Below are 13,437 nucleotides of genomic sequence, written 5' to 3'. Positions count from 1 at the left end.
AGAGTGGATGGCTACGAACCGCTGCCCACACCAGCACCATATACATAACAGGTGGTTATTAAGATAATTAAAAACCCATAATGAGATGGCTTTGTCCATATTTTCAGACTTCAAACCATTCTGAATTTTTCAGCCTATTCTTTATTTAAATATATTCAGACCTTAAATGAAACATGTGAAGCCCACAAATGCATGTTGAGGTCGAGACCATGACCTGCATCTGAACTTTGCGCCCAGGGCCTTCCCCCGCCTTTTAAACACAATGGCTTAAATCCAGCCAGATGTGAGTATTCTGGCCCCGTCTAAGCAAAGCATGCTTTAATGGGACTACTCAGATACCTAACATTAAGCACACAATAAAGGCACTAGGCTGAATTGGGGCCAGAGCTTTCATTATCGTACAGAGTCAAGCCTATAAGGCATGATTAAAACAAAATATTTAAGATAGTAAACAGTGGCCGATTTCGCTTTGAGCTACTGCTTTGCTCTGTCAGAATTACACTAAAATAATAGAGGTATTTAATAACTGTAATGTAAAGCAATGCCTATTTAAAGTCCATATGCTAATTAAGTAATAAATCATTATATAATTAAATAAAGGTTCAACCTGACCTTCCTTACTTGTGTCATAAATCCAAACTTGCCTATGGTGACCCATGTGCTATTACATCTGCATAAATCTATAATCATTTGCAATAAATCATATTTAGAATGTATATTCATACCACCCTTAAAATGATATAAAACCAATTAGCTGTAACTGCATTTAAGAGAAATTAGGATTATACAAAAGTTATGAAATTCACACAGCACTTGCTATTTTAAACATACTGTCCTGCATAGTCTAAGCCAGTGTTTCTTAAACTGTGTTCTGCAAATACTGGTGTTTCTTGAACAACTTGCAGATGTACCATGAGTGTCTGACACTTTTTTGACAACATACACTGATATTTTCCATTCCATATTTTCAGATACCATCTTAGTTTTTTGTTGCTATGATACCAGACTAAATTGCTTCATTTTGTTTTTGCTGTATATGTTGCTGTTAGGTTTTGGGGTTTTTTGAGGCAGTCTGACAACAATTTTTTAAAGAAAATTTTCGTAACTGTTCTGTGTAAAAATATTGTTTGGTGTTCCATGGTCTCAAAAAGTTTAAGAAACACTGGACTAAACCACTCAGTTCAATCTTAGCTATGACAAGATCAGCCACCGGAGTTATGTGAGAAGGTCTATGCTGGAGTTCGAAGCTTTCCTGAGAAATTGCATTTGAAAGTGCTTCTTCTGAACAATGTGCTGCATTCCCGCCATTTATAGTTGCTCTTTTTTCAAACTCCCATTAAGAAGAAAAAGACAGCTGAGTATACTGAAACTGACACACCCAGAGGAATCCTCAGATTTCAGTTTAAGAAATGGTACTTCACTGCAGGTAACACAAGAGACCCAAAAATGCAATGAAGCACAAATTCACATTAGATATCCTCAACTAATTAGACTGGTGATAAAACAAACCCCTTATGTTTAACTCTATAACAGCTTCTGCCTTGCACTGCCAGCTATGATGGCAAATATCAAAAGGGAGAAACTGAACATAAATCAGGTGCAAGAACATACTGTTAGCCTGAACGTATGAATCAGAAGTCTAAGGAACTGAAGATACAGCTCTTACATTTGTAGCTTTTCAGCCAAACCTCTGTAAATTGATTTGGAGGAAGTTCTGTCTCAAGTAGACATTTTAATGCCAGGCAACTGACAGCTAGTAAACACCTCAGCATCTTGGTTCACCTTTATGGGCAAACTGTCAAATTAGGGAAGGAATGAGATCCACTGCTAATTATTCAAAGCAGGATTAAAAAGATAGAAACCAGAGAAAACCAATTTATTAATACTGACTTGTGTGGGTATACCTTCAATTTGTTCCAAATTATCTGGGAAGGAGGACGGGTGAATTCACTGCACACTGTTCATAAGATGGCATGATTTTATACTATCTTGGGGCCAGCTATCTTCAGGCCTTCTGCACCCAAGGCTCTGAATGCTGCCTCTGCATCATCTATTGATAGTCAACTGTGCACTCTTTTGGTTTGCATGTTTAGTGGCCTAGTGTAAGTCAGACCAAGAAGTCCAAATTCTGATGTGATATAAGTTATACATAAGCACATGAAAGCCTATGAGACTGGGTGGGAGCCTTGCATGCCACAGACCCAGAGAAATGGGTAGCAACTAAAATGGCAGTATTGAAAGGTTTAATTTATCTTTGCCCCGACACCCAGTGTCAAGAAAGAAAGGTACTTACTAAAATGTCATCAAGTTAGCACCTCACTGTGTCTAGGTATTTGAGGACATATGGTATGTATTCAATTAACAGGGCACCTCAAACTTTGTGACATAATCTCTCTCACATTTTTCCCTAATTGTATTTTTATATGTACACTTTATCTCTTCGAAGATTTATTGTTTATGGTTCCAATTTGGCACAACCCCACTGAATTTTTCAATATAGCATCGTGTGTAAGTGGTACTGCCTTTGGCCCAGTATTATTCTGTGCCAGGATGAACTGGAATGCATAATTGTAAGTGTAATTAAGGTTTCCCCACAGTCACTACCAATCACTGCACATAATCATGGATGTTTCGGTAACGAAGTTTGTGTGCTCTTGGCTTCCACTGATGGCTCAGTGGGCTGCATTTATGCATCTGAAAGTAGAATCTGTGCCATAAGACAGACTACATTGAATGTTGATGCATTACTTTGAGAATACCTGCATACTGGGTTTAACAGCCCCTGGGGGAAAAAAAGACTTCATAATGAAAATGATTCATTGTAATTAAAACACTGAAGATAATATTTGTATTACCTATATTTTATTTCACTTTACTTAAGGTTAAAACTAAAAATAGTGACCTACTTTTTACACTAATCAACTCTGAAAGCTTTCAATTAAGCATCAGTTTCACGAGCTGTTTTATTTATACATTGCTCCAGAGCATCATTAACATACTAGTCATTCTCATTGTCTGATAGCAGGTCAAAAATGATTGAAAACAAAAATACTTAGTCCTGGAGAGTTGCTCAGTTTAGTTTGGTATTGGAATAGTGTTCGGTGGTGTGTTTTTCCAAGGGTCTCCTGTAGTTAATTACCTAGTAAACAATCAGCAGTACTGGAGACATGTTCCAGATAAACCTGGGAGAAGTGCTGTGCATGTCAGCTTCTGGATTAAATTGATCGGGCATTACAATTTTCTCCAGAGAGAATGACAAAGTGCCAAAGGGTATCAGGTGAGTGGGGGAAGGGGAGGAAGGAGGTGGAAGTTTCCAAAGGCTGTTGGTATTATTGTTCAAGAGTATCATAACTGCTGAAAATGTTGTTCTTCCTATGCAATTTCACAGAGACCTCTATAGGCCAATAATGTGCGGCCACAAGGAAATCTCTAAAGAAACCCCAAAGATGGTGGGGTGGCAACTGCTTAACGAGATGGGACTAAGAATACATCTTAGTAGTCTAACTGCTGGTAGCGCTGTTGAAGAAATGGAAGAAACTGAGTGGTTCAGATGCATGGAATGCTTTGCCATATACTCAGATTCCTTTATCAGTGCTAGTCCCTCCCATTTATCCATTCTAAATTAATCACCATTATAGTTCCACAGTTCTGCATTGGAGGATTCAGGAAGACATAGGTTAAAGCAACAAGAAGTCCTGTGGAACCTTGTAGACTAATAGATATTTTGGAGCATAAGCTTTCGTAGGCAAAGACCTGCTTTTGTCTTTGCCCACAAAAGGTTATGCTCCAAACCATGTGGGGCATGTAAGATAAATGATCAAACCCCAGAGAGTAGCTAACAGCACTGAGAAAAGATCGTGCTATAAGTGAAAAAAGCACACAAAATAGATTAATTGGTATTATTTGAAAAATATGGAATTTGTAATAAATTTGCTACCTTATTAATTTTCCTTTATGAAAAATTAGCCAGAATATACAAATGTAGTAAAGCTCCTGGGGATCAGAATCACCTCAATAGTTCTACCTGTAGGGTATACGTTTATAGCACAATAAGAGCCACATTTTATTATGAAGATCAGCTTTTGCAAAGTGTCTGAGAAATTGAGTGCATGTTTTACCATAATTGCACAGGTAATAATACAGTTTCATATGCATATATGACATCTATGTACCCATGTGCAACAACAGTAATAGTATAAATAATTGCAGTGAAATGTACACCATGCAATTCCACTTACAGCTTTTTCTGTGGCCTTTTGGCTCCGTTCTCACAGAGTTTGGTGCTAAGATTTCACACGTGACTGACCTTTGGTAGCGACAAGTGGTGTTAAAAATACACACGTGATTTATTTTGGTATGATCACGTGGCATAGCTCCAGTTAACCAATAGGAGCTGCTCCCTTTTCGGGAGCCATAGAACTTTGAAATGTGGTGTACAGATACAAAACACTTGCCCTAAAACTCCATGGTATCAATCACACAAAATGGCTGGTTCAGTAACTAGTCACTTATTGATAATCTATGTGATAAAAGGCTGAATGAGTGACCCCTATAGGGAGATAAAAACCAGGCAGGTGTTTCCTTTTTTAAGCTCTTGTCTACACTACCACTTCAGTCAGTGTAAGCTACACTGCTCATGGTGTGAAATGCCACCCCTCTGAGCAACATGATACCAACTTAAAGAAGCATCTACATAACACTATATCAGTGGGGGACTCTCCCATTGACCCAATGCCTCTTCACCAGACTTGCTGAAGTGGCATTGCTGCATCCATCGCAGTGGTGCTGATTTAGAGTGGTAGTGAAGAGAAGCTCTTAGAGGTAATGCAAACATCCAAGCTGGGATTTGCACAAGTGATTTGTAAGGAGCTAGGAAAAACAGTGCATTCGTACCTTCTCTTTGCTAACACACAATAAAACCTCAGTGAAGACAAGGCAGCTGTAGTATTAACGTGTATCAAAGACCAGACAATGCCTAGTGAAAACTATGACCTATCTTTTCTTCTTTAGGATTTTACCTCAAACTGGTGTTTCCAATCCACTAGGTAGGGTAACAGATGACACTATTTAACAGGTGGAGATAATTCATTCTGATTCTCAGTTGAGAAGATTATACCCATTAGAGTAAATCCCCACAATGACAAAAAAGCAAAGGAGAAAATTTTGACCTCCTCAAAGCAGCTCACTTTTCTGTGGAAACTTTGAGATTTTCTGTACTGAACAGGATATTAGGGTGTCTTCAGACAAGCAAAGAGCTTAGTAGCAATTTTCTGTCCCAAGATCAGAGGGATTTGGTAGAGTCTGGCAATTGTTTATTACATATTTTGTTTCTGCTGCATATTGTGAATCACCAGATGGCTCTAAAAATAAGTTACTGAGTCTGCTCTTCCACCTTGAGTTTGCCCTACAGCAAATGTCATGCTGGATGTCACTGACAGTCAATTCCTTCAAATAATGATGGAAGTCAGTGGCTACAATTGACTCATCAATGCTTTCAGGGAGACCATACATCTGTGGCCTGAGAGGCTGTCTGTCTGATGAAATCCATACTTTCAGATTAACTTTGTAAAGACTTTGACAACTTTAGGGTCTGCTAAAATGCTGTTAATTACTGGAGAAGGTTGCTGTGTCTCATGTATAATGATCTCTTGCAAGGGTTTTGCTGTAAGCCACCATTTGACGTAGTTAACAAAATGCAACTGAATATGGTTACTACCCCATAGTTAAATGAGAAGCCACATAACTCCAGCGGCTGTTAATAAGATTACTTCTTGTATGGAGTTTGACACCCAGTCCTAAATTCATGGCTCTCTGCGCAAATCTTTCAATCATCTGTGCTGACTCCGCATGTCAATGTACTCAGGCACAGCACAGCTAATTTAGTTTTTTTTTAAGACTCAATTTGTGTCTGTCTGAAAGTCTGGTGAATAAAATCTCTTGGGGGAAAAAGTTACCTGACTGATGCCTTTAAAAGGAACACAGTCCTAAATTAGCATAGCACTTCCAGCAAACAGTGTGCTTAGTCCTTCATGGTGGCCCTCTGCTGCGTTTATACGCCCCAGGCTAGGGTTTGCCAGGGGCTGATCTTGTCCACAGCATAGCTTAAAGAAGGCTCAATGTTGCTCTACACTGTGCCAGCCTTAGAGCAGTCCTCTAGACATGACTCTGGGGCCAAGCCAGTTTGTTACCCAAAACCACAGCCCCTTTATGCTGCTGTAGCAGTGCACAGATGATATCAGATTCAAGGATCTGGCTCTTCACTACCAAGATATCTGAAAGATACTGGAGTATAGGTATTGCCATGCCAGCACAATGGTCCATCTATCCAGTAGCCTGCCTGTGGAAGTGGCCTATATCACATGCTTGAAAGGAAGCTCAAAAAGGGATATTACGTGCAGCAAAATGAATAGAGAAGATTCTTCCTAATCATAGGCTGTTAACGATCGTAGGCTGTCTAGTTATTTACACCAGATCTTACAAACAACATACGTATCAAGGTGTTTTGTTCTCTTATGTTTTTTCTTTATCATAGAAAGACAGTACAAAAATTGTGCTTTACATTTTGTCATGAAGGGGCTCAGATTTGTAGTTTATGGGGATTATACTCTTCTTCAATGTTAATATCTTAAAAAAAATCCTACTCAGCAATTTGCCCCACTGAAATTGTGGCAGTGAGTTCCATTGGTTAACTGATCATCGTATAAAAACTTATTTTGTTCTATTTTAAAATAGGTGCTTTGCAAATTCATTCAGTAAATTATGACAGCAACCAGGAATGGGCATTTAACCTTTCCTAGGTCATCAATTTTTTAAATATACATGAATTGTGTCAGCTTTTAGCCATGTCCTCTGTCAGCTGAATAGTCTGATTGCCTTCAATCAACGAGTCAATGCAAGAATTTTAAGGAGCTGGGCAGTTATTACACTTTTACTATCTGACAACTCCATCCCAGGAGTCAGCCAAAGAGTGAAAGAAAGGGGCTTACTGGCTGAAAACTCCACTGCTATTTATTTATTGCTTTAGCACAGTTAGTGGAAAAGAAAGTCATAATCCCCTAGACAAGGAGTCCAATTACGGAAGAGCACTCCCAGCAACTGCTCAGGAGACAATGAGGAGAAAAGTACTCTATTTTGTGTATTTATACCCTCAAGCTACGCCTACACAGGAGCCCTAGCTTGAAATAAGCTATTCTGGAACAGCCATTTCAAAATAACTGTTTCAAAATGTGACTGCTGCACAAGAAAATGTATTTCCAAATAGCACCGAGCTGTTTCAAAATACATAGGCTGCACACACAACACATATTTTGAAATTACTATTTCGAAATAGGTACTGTTAAGCAGGGAATAGCACTTATTTCAAAATTGCCCTTTTGAAATAAACACTATCCCACATCTTAACAGCGCCTATTTTGAAATAGTTATTTCAAAATAGGCACGATCCCTCCTGTACTGAGGTTTACTGATTTTGAAATAACATGCCCAGTATCTTGAATTTATTTTAAAATAGTGTGAGTGTAGTGTAGACCACAGCAAAGTTATTTTGAAACAACAGCTGTTGCCTCAAAATAACTTGGCTGTGGGGTCATAGCCTCAGGGATAGTTTGTTAGCTCAGCAAAACAAAGGATACACTCAGAGCTAATCACCTTTACCCGTGCAGGAAATTTACTGCAGCCTGAGAGCTACAATAATTTCTATGGGCTGCTGGCTCCAAATACAGGAAAGACTAACCAGGGAATTGTGAACAATGATGCCCCAGGAGACAGAATTAATTTGCTTCAGTTCTTCTGCCCTTACCAGCAATGCAATGTCTGTGCCTGGTTTTCATTCATGCGATCAGCATGAGCATGGATCAGCATTCATGCTAGGGCAGGCAAGCCAACATTAATTGATGAATCCTGGTCATGTGCCAACCAAAGCATGGTACATACACACGAAAGAGAAGACTCATGGCAAGTAGCAAGAGGACTGCAAGAGGATGTCAGGTTCTAGGGCCGCGTATAGCTGTTTCTTCTGATTCACCCTGGAAGACAGGCCAGGTGGTGCGGATCTTGTTAGCTTCTAATTAAGTGTTAAAAAGGTTGGGAGTGTTTTAAGGCCAGGGACTTAAATTTAGGGAAAAATGGTGAAAATAGACAAGCTCAGAAGGAAACTCAAATTAAGGCTCACGTTTCTTGTTATTTAAGTTAATAATTATAGCCTCAAGAAAGCAATCCGCTATATTCTGTGTATGTGTTCAGTCTTTCAGACTCATTCTGCATTCTCTCCTAATGGATACAATAAGCAATGGATTTGCTACTTAGGAGAACATCTGAGGAGGTATAAAACAATAGCCCTGAAAAAACAAAACAAAAACCACAGATTACTACAGCACTGGCTATTCTTGAGTACGTCACATAAACACAGGTATAATACATTTTCTGCATTGATCATCTTTTAATATGATTCAAGGAAGCATTTAGTGAGTGTAAATGAAACAGATGAACGGTATGTTGCCATCCTGGCAGATACTTAAATGCAAAAGCAAAAGAATTCATTGTTGGTATGCAATATTGTCAAGATTTACAAACCCCTATCAAGCCATTTTGTTACATAGCACATTTTACTCAACGTAACATAAGATATTTGCTGGCATTAAAAAAAAAAACCCCAGTGAATTTCCTACACAAGTGGCTGGTACTTGATTTTTATCATTTCAATCCCATTTTCTGAAATGAAAAATGAAAAGCAAATGCCACTATAATGAAAACAAGAAGATACAATACAACAACTAAATACAGCCGTGCTCCATTTGACTTTGTTGTTGAAAGGTGCATTTTGCTACATTTCCCTTATCATTAGTGCATTTTTTGGCTATATATCAATTACTTTTCATTTAACTGACTAATTAGTTCAATAGCATTTGTAGCAGGGAGGCTACAAGTATCTTTGGGATATCTTACTACAGCTTGTGCCTAAGTGGTTTGCAACCCTTGGGACCTGACTTGTTCAGAAAAAGGGAGTTTGCTGCAACTCTGAGCCCCCTGCCACTGGCCTGCCAGCCCAGCTGAGCTGAGCTCCTGGCTCAGCCACTGGCCTCCTGGCTAGGATTCTCCCACTGCTCTGGCCCTGCCATGCTCCAAGCCACCAACTCCTGCAGGGCTGCTTGCTTGCCTGCCGCTGTTCTGGCCAGGAACTCAGCCACCAGCTCCCCCCTTCTACCAGCCCAGCCAGGCTCCTGGACCTGCAGGGCTCCCAGCCACCAGCCTGTGGATGTTATCAGACCAGAGAGTCCTGCTTTACAGAGGTTCAACCTGTACATGCTTGAGGGTAAACATCTATCCTTGATTCACTGGCATAACTCTTAAACGGCTGTGGTCTGAAGAAGTGGGTCTGTCCCATGAAAGCTCACCACCTAATACATTATTTTGTTGGTCTTTAAAGTACAACTGGACTGCTTTTTAGTTTTGGTAGAATATAGACTAACACGGCTATCTCTCTGTTAACGTTAACAGAGAATAACTAGGCACTGATGTAAAAAGAGCACGCAGCCTTTTAAGGTCTTGGTTTTGCACTTTTAAAATCCCATTTGACGAACTCGTCCCCCAATCTTGTGGGCATATAAACTCTTGAACATTCCATTTTCCACATAATCAGATTACTCTTATGTGTAAAGCAAGTGACAGTAGGTGTACATTTAGGCTGATAAGCAATTATCACCATTCTTTCTGCTTCTCTCCCTTCACGTTTCTAGCTTCTCTTCTGCTCACCTTCATGCTAGAGACTGTAACAGTATTTATAGGGAAAGAAACCCATATTTGAATTATTGTCTAAGAGAAAGGAGCCAGATTCCACTCTCACAGCCCTGTAAGGAAGAGTCTTCCACCGAACCCTTACAATTATCTCTGTTCAACTTTGCCATGAGATCAGAATGAGGCCCATCTATGGCTTTCTGAATAACTCCATACTAATTAGAGACAGATTCTGCTTCCTCTTTTATTCACCTGAACAGTAGGGCTAGGGATTAAGGAACCAAATTGCAACAAATAGGACTGCTTGTCACTGACAGGGGGCCAGGAGAGGTAAAGAGTGGGGGGAATAAGGGCTCTGCTCCACTCTTGCTTTGTGCAGGACCAGGGACTATACTGCACTCCTTCCTGTATGCTGCAGACTGCACTTTCCTTAACACAGCAGGGAGCTCTGGGAAGCAGTCACCTCTCAAGCAACTCTTTGGTTGGTGCTTCTCCATGTCTTCTCTAATACAGAGCTAGGGGCTAAATGTCACAATGTGGTGCTGAGATATTTAATTAAAAGGGCCTCTCGCCTATGGCACCCCAGAGCAAAGGGGCACAAGATGGGAAACACAAAACAGATACAAACCGTATCAAAGCCATTTCACCACGACAATGCTCTGCTGTCTGCACCTAACTGTATTGTCCCAACCTACACCAAGAAAGAAGCCACCGTGGCAAGAACAAGGGGTAGCAATGCTATATTGCTCCCAAGAAAGCATGCCTGGGAGAGCGATTACAAGTGCATTGTTAAAGTGGCCTCTGGCAGCTCTACCACATACAGCTAGGATAGTGTGAAGCACGTTGACTGTGGAAATATCAGTCACAAAGGCAGATTCCTGTGCAGGAGACAGCTAATGAATGAGGATATTGATTACAAAACAGTATCCTCCATAATGGAACAGGCACATCTTGGAATGTGGTCCGTGGCTTACCTCTCTGGTACTTAGTCAGATGTCACCTGCAAGAGTGCAGGATAATTACACATCACTTTGTCACTAACAGTAACCACAGTCCCATCAGCTAATGTCTTTTGTGCACAAGACAGACACTCTTGTGGTGCTTGGGTATGATGGGTATGTAACTTAGCTCTACTTCTCTTCGAAGCTCAGTGGCACTGAAGGGGGGAATTAATTTGTTTCTTGTTCATTGTTGGCCCAATTCTATGGATCAATTCTGTTCCCATGACTGTCATTCTCAACCATATGTAAGTATGCTGCAAAAGCTTACACATCACCCACCCTCTTTCCTTATTTGCCTGGTAACTTCTTTATCAAATCTCTATCACTCTAGAAGATTGAGCACCTTTTCGTTGTACAGTTCTGAGCATATGATGCTGTCTTGTGCTGACTAACAGCTATTAGAGAAGAAAAAGTTTTCACAAAGATAAAACACCAGCAATACTAGGGCTCTGCAAGGGTTTCCAATGTACGTGCTTCTTTCCTCTGGAAACTAAGGCCTAAGTACCTTGCAATCTGCAAGGATATTATTGGTCAATAAACACAATGGACTTTTTTTGCCTTCCAACAAACATGCTTAATACTTACAGAAGTCAAGCGTGCATTTAAAGTTGGCATATAGCATCACAACATAATGTCGTGTCCGTCTGCCATATATGCTAGAAACTAGACAGGCATTTTAAAGGGTCAGAATTTTATTCTTCTTAGCGGTTGTAATGAGGCCAACACCCACATCTCATGAGCTTCCCCTCTGATTGTATGTGTCTCTGTTCTTTGTCTTCTGGTGACCCCATTTTGGTGCTTCTCAGGTGGTTCTGCTAGCCACACCTGGGACTCTGTCTTTCAATAATCTTAGCCCAGGTTTCCCCTTTGGAGATACTATTATCCAGCCATCCTCCCCAGGCTCATTCCTCACCCAGTCCAAGCAGCAAGCCAGAAGCCTATTCTTCCTCTGGTCAATCCCCACCCACATTTAGCTGTGGTTGTGCAGCAACTCCCTCAGGCAGCTAGACATATGGTCCATCTTCTCTAGCTCCTAAATGCAACTCAAACGAAGATCTCTTACCAACTCTCTGTTCTGTCCTGCCTCTCCTTTTTATATGGCCCTCCTGGGCCTTGATTGGCATGCACTCTATCCTTCCTGGGATAGCTGTGGCAGAGCCCTGAGATCTCCAGCAGGGGGCCTTTGGGCTTAGTTCACACCCTCAGAGTGGCGTTTTTAAAACAGTCATAAAAACCATGGAAAACAAATCCACTCAAGGCCTGGTTCTCCGCAGTTTTGCCCCTTCTGTTCTCAGACACACTTGTGCCAAGCACATGAAAAATGCCACCAGTCATATTTGCTGGGGTCCGCCTCCCTTTCCATAGAGCTAAATGACTAATGAAAGATGCATGGCAGTGGAGAACGTGGCCCCAAAACTCAAGCTCCTGACACATTCACTGCACTGCTTATTAGCGTGCCAAATGAGATTGACTGTGAGAAGATCCTTTCATTAATCCTCTCACATCAGCATGGGTACTAACAGCACTGACATTCTCAAATAGGAGATATAGAAACATGGCTTCTTGTTCTCCAGGGCTTTTGAGTCATCTGAGAAGCAAACTTTCGTATGAATCCCAAACAGTACGCACTGTTCTCCACTACTCTACTTCTTGACAGTTTAGCAAATGTTTTGTTTATCTTTATTCAACACATAGTAGGCCTGAAGAAAAACACTGATTAAGTAAACAGCTTCAAGAAATACACGTCAATGAGACGTGTTTTTCTATGTATATTCTAAATTATCATGTGCATTCCAAATGATTCTGGAATAGGAAAGAAATCATACACAGCCAGAAGCTCTTTGCATTTTCCTTGCCAACAGTACCTTTCATTTTCATATTTCTAACATAATCTGCTTTAATATAAGATTACTTTGTGAATAACTTCACGTAGCCTTGGACTCTGGCTATATATGGCTTGACAAACTAAAATGTAGTGTAAAATGCTGCTCTGATAATAATGCCTTTCCACTCACTAGAGATGACAACATTAGATAAAATCTGAACCCTCTGTCAAACTTTCACACTGAATTCAGGCTAAAAGTTCTCTGAACCTTGATTTACATTTTTTCTTTCCACTGTTGCATGACTACAGCATGCAGTTCCAGCAAGAAGCATAAATGCCAAAGTACCTCAAGAAATTGAGTCCTCTCCATTAGTAAAGTTTGGCTGAATAAAAGAAAAAATAAATAAAAGCCCTAACATTTAATGAGAAAATCTGATGATGTTCAAGATGGTCCCAAGCCACAAGGCTCTGCTCTTATTCCAGATGTGGATCCAAATTTTCCATTGTTTGTGAAGTTGAGATTTGTGGCTTTGGTTCAACCCGTTACAGAGAAGGGGCCCTAGCAAGTCTAGGTCAGCATACAGATTTGAACATGACCAGAGTCTACGGTTGCATGGAGTCATTCTGGTTCAAAGTAGGTCATGAGGTTTATAGAACCAAAGTTTCAGCTTGTTCAATAAAAAGTTCAGATTAGTTTCTAAATGTTCAGTTTTTATTTATAGTGAAATTAACCTTTTTTACTTCCTTCTGTCCCAAGTTATTAATCAGTTTGCTACACTTACTTTTTAAACAAATGCTCTCTCTTACTTTTGAAAGCTATGCTCAAATGAAGCAAGACTGCAACTAGCCTTTCAGAGACATGCTATTGATTTAGCCTGC

At 40.2% G+C, this 13,437-nt stretch overlaps 1 long non-coding RNA gene across 2 annotated transcripts in view; it reads right to left on the bottom strand.

Moving 5' to 3' along the window:
• Positions 1 to 13,437, bottom strand: part of LOC142020874 (uncharacterized) — a 607,189-nt gene that overhangs the window by 123,761 nt on the left and 469,991 nt on the right. The gene's annotated exons all lie outside the window — the stretch shown is intronic.

Source organism: Carettochelys insculpta, chromosome 14 (genome assembly GCF_033958435.1).
Source record: "Carettochelys insculpta isolate YL-2023 chromosome 14, ASM3395843v1, whole genome shotgun sequence".
Lineage (NCBI taxonomy): Eukaryota > Metazoa > Chordata > Testudines > Carettochelyidae > Carettochelys > Carettochelys insculpta.
The sequence above is the reverse complement of the archived record's forward strand: the minus strand, read 5'-3'. Positions and strand labels throughout refer to the sequence as shown.